The sequence below is a fragment of the Elaeis guineensis genome, chromosome 1 (assembly GCF_000442705.2).
Source record: "Elaeis guineensis isolate ETL-2024a chromosome 1, EG11, whole genome shotgun sequence".
NCBI lineage: Eukaryota > Viridiplantae > Streptophyta > Magnoliopsida > Arecales > Arecaceae > Elaeis > Elaeis guineensis.
The window spans coordinates 106,661,479-106,665,826 of record NC_025993.2 but is presented as its reverse complement, the minus strand read 5'-3'; positions in this window follow the sequence as shown (position 1 = coordinate 106,665,826).

Sequence of the window (4,348 nt, the reverse complement as noted above, 5' to 3'; positions counted from 1 at the left end):
AAAACAAGAAGTTTCAGAGGAACTTACTCGAATGAAGGAAGATACAGATTCTTTTTGCCGCACCCTAAGACTTTACTCACTCTATCTTATAAGACTGGGGGAACTTCGGGTGGAGAGAACACCGGAGATGCACTCCTAGCGCTCACTCTGATGGGCCATGGCTTCTTAATGACCCCTACGGCAATTGGAAGGGTTCCCTTTCTCGTTTGTTGCTGCACACCTCCCTTCTTAAGTACCTCGAGTTCTCGTCGGACATCCCCTTTTCAGAATGCTTTGAGCTCTTCCAGCCTCATCCCCACATTGCCCTAGTCAATAAATTAAAGACAATGAAAAAAGAAAAAAAAAACTAGAGCCGACCAAATTGACCTCTGGGATCGGCTAAACTTAGCCCAACATGGAAGAGGACCTGCTCCGATAGCAAATCTTTTAAGGGAGGAATCTTGTACTCTCCTAGTAGCATGGAGCTATGAAGGTCCTCCCCTCCCAACTTTGGCATCTGAAATACAGATCCCTTGGCCGACCCCAACTCGATAAAATTAATGACTCAAGAAAGGAATCCATAACAAAGAAAAATTACTCCTTCCACCCATGAACGAAGGAAGGAGCCCCCTTTATCAAGGCAGGGGCACCTTTTGGGGAAGAGACGTACCACCAGTCTGCGGTATACCTCTTCAGGATAAAGAAAGATCGAAAGAGAGGGATGGACGGGTGAACCCCGACCAGAGAACAAGTGACCATGAATTCGATGATAAAACAAAAGGAATTAGGGACTAAGGAGCAAAGGAAAAGATTAAAAAAGTAAAAAAAAATTGCAACAAAAGGGTGCACAGGCAACCGAAGTCCTGCACGAAATGACTATTCGTAGAGGCTGATCCATCCGGTGGGAGGATTACCAATCCCACCACTCACCTCTGGAAGCTCCAGTTCAAATAAAATTGGAATCCTATAACAAGCTCAAATCGAATCCAAATCTTTTGGACTTAATACGGATCTAATAGTATCAAGCATGAAGGTCAATTCCACCTTGCGCCCAGCACCTTTCCCTTTAGTACTCCCCTTTGATGCCAAGGAATCATCCGAAGACCAACTCCCAATGGAGCCCTCGGTACCAGCCATCATCAATCAAATAGGAAGATAGAGAAAGAAAAGGAAGGAGAATGAAAGGGGAATCGATTGAAGAAGAAAAGAAAATAATGAAAAAAAGGTAGGCCCACCTGCTGTTCAGAAGGAAAGAATGAAAGAAAGGGAAATGACTGCTGGAGAAGATGGCCGACGACCTGGAGAAATAAAAATGGAGAACCTTCGGGTGTAGCGCTCGAAAAGAGATTCAAAGTATTAAGGAATGAAGCTGGCGCCCTAAATTCCTTTTCATAGTAATAAAAATCAAGTGCAGCCCCAAGCTTGAGACTCGATAACCGATGGATGGAGGATGATTGGTGCCTCCCCATTGGTTAGCGCTAATCGAGAAATGGCCCATAATGAAGAGTTTTCAAAATGAGATGTCGCTCTTCGAATCACGCAAAAGTCAACTCTCTCTCCACCCTAGCTATTAATAGCTAGATGATATAGCAACTTTATTTTTATTTTAAAAAAGTGCCCTCCTGTCTCCAAATGGGCACCTACCCTCTACTACCTCTTATACTCCCATCCTTTGAATCTTTTAAGCCTCGGACTCGGAAGTAGGGGGCATATATTGGAGGGTAATACGTCGACCACTACAAGCTAATAGAAGTGGAGATCTCGGACCCTATCCGATGTGATGTATCCTAAGCACTATTTGAATTCCATTATGATCGACCTGAAAGCTCGCCGATTGGGTGTTCCAAAGGAACGCCTATAAGAGGAAAAGATACGGACGATACTAAGACTATTGAGGGCTGGTATCCCATTATCGTCGGAGCTCGACTTCACCAACCACTTAGAGGAACGATCCCCCTAAGAGTTTGGCATAGTTTTGTCTGTTTCGATCTCTGCAGCAAGCACATCACTAGGAGACACGAACCCTTGGTCGCCTACTTCGGAGAATGATTAAGGATGGAACAAATGATCTCTGCCTAAAGCTCAAGCTGAGGAACACTAAATAATTCTTCGTGTGGACCAGCTGGGCTCCATTGTCCAACCACATCACTTCGCCTATCAGTCGCATCACCATCCCTTCCACAGCTGCATGTCGAGAGAATTTATGACCGCTGTTAGAGATACTTAAAACACCTCACACGGCCCCGTATGATGAGACATGGCCATAATGACCCCTTGTCCTCTCACCCTTGAGTTTAATCCTCCCCTTATTGAAGAAGAGATCCTTGCCAAAATTGTGGCACTGACCTCCGACTCGACCATGGGTTTTGACATCCTACCAATCCATACATTACTCGATCCTCCCTAAGATGGCACGTGGGAGCTAGGTGTTGAGCCAAGGATGGTCCGATTATCTCTAATGATTTTGAGTCAATCCTAACGCCTAATCAATCTTTGGATCATACACTATTACAATTTATTGTATATCAGGGGGCTAACGTTTTCTCGAGCCCCATGCAGTAGGCTAAATCGACCCTTAAGTTGTATCAAGCCCCGCTTGTCCAACCCCCCACTGACCTTGGATGGTCTACTTCGAAGAACCTTCTAGCCTTCTTCCTGACCTCCGACTTCCACTGTAGTCAACCAATGGATAAGCTGATCTGGGCGAATCGACCAATCCCCTTGGCCAATAGCATCTGGCGATGAAGACATTCGTAAGCTCTTGAGCTTCAACGTATTGGATAACGACTCTCCATCTGAAATACGAGTCAAGACATGCTAATTATGGTTTTTGTCTGTATGAGTAAAGTCAGGGTATACTCTTTCATGTCTTTATCCCACTTATGACCCACGCACTGGATAAACTCACATCATCTGACCTCCCTTGATCAACTGTATGCCGCACAGCTCCACGTGATGGGATAGTCGGAATGACTTTTCACCCCTCCTTACTTGACTCTAGTTCTCCCCATTAATGAAAAGAGCAAAGAGGATTCTCGAGGAACGCACGAATAATGAGCCATCTGGGCATCAGGCTCGAGGTCAAGAAAAACTCAATTTTGACGTTCTCTAAGGATTTTGGGCTGATCCTTACTGCTAACCGAATCTTGGATCCTTCACTATTATAATCTATCACTCTGAAGATAGTCCCTACCATATCGACCCTCCGAATAAGATCCCCTAAAAGTCCTATACTTATATTTCTACCTATAAGCAGGTTCGGACCAACTGGCCGACCCTTCCCACCTGACCAGCACTTTCCATCTAGCAGTAAGGACTTCCTCGCAGGAGGCCTCCAAACTTCTACGTCGAAGGAGGGATCGGGCATAGGATAACAAAACAGGCTTAAAGACTAATTATGATTATTGTCCGAATGTGTCAAGTCAGAATATATTACCATCATTTCACTTGCCACCTACATGCCCATCAAACCCATGTCACGTCACCTTCTTTGCCAACTGTGCGCAGGCTAAAGATGCACTTGCCAATTGATATGATCCGTACGGCCCATCGTGTCACCAATCCCCCTATAAGTAGAGATAAAGAGGAGACTCTCAGGTACGCGTGTGTACCCATCATACTCGTGCCCTCTTGAGATTTTCTCTTTTTTCTCTATTGCATCATATTCTTGATTTGATCGTCGGAGGGCTCTCGTCGGAGTCAATTTCGATTGAGATTTATTTTATAGGAATACCGTTCTGATGGTCTCCAGCTGTATTCGTATGTGGTCGGGAATCTTCCACAACACGTATTAATTTGCTGTCCTTTCACCCATCCTGCCATCCACCTTTGTAACATACATATGTATGCATGAACACATACGCATGTACGTATATGCATATACACACATATACATGCGCACAAGCATGTAAAATCAATAAAACAATTCTCACAGGGTGAGCCTCCGTTAAAAACATCAAGGCGCGTACCATCGATCGAGAGGCTTTTCAAATGGTTTACCTTGCTCAAGTTATAGGCTGGGGAAAAACATACATAACATGTATCCTATCATATTAACATGAGCTCTCACAATGTGCGTGTGAGGTGCATCGCATCATGCATGGCTCCTATATGCAACGTTTTGGAGGTTTTCCAGCCACCCGCCTCACATGCAACAACGTGAACTTAAACCTCTATTCATCGTGAACAAGAGACCCAAAATCTTTATCCCTCGGCTACGGCAATCCCGCTATCCGGGATAACGATCGGATCCCCTATCACTATTCCTCGCCCTTAAATCGTGTATCCCGAATTCCGGCCCTTATCCTCGTATTCCTCTATGTAAGCCCCCGGGCCCAGAACCTTTTCGCCGTCCCATGTTTATCCCGCT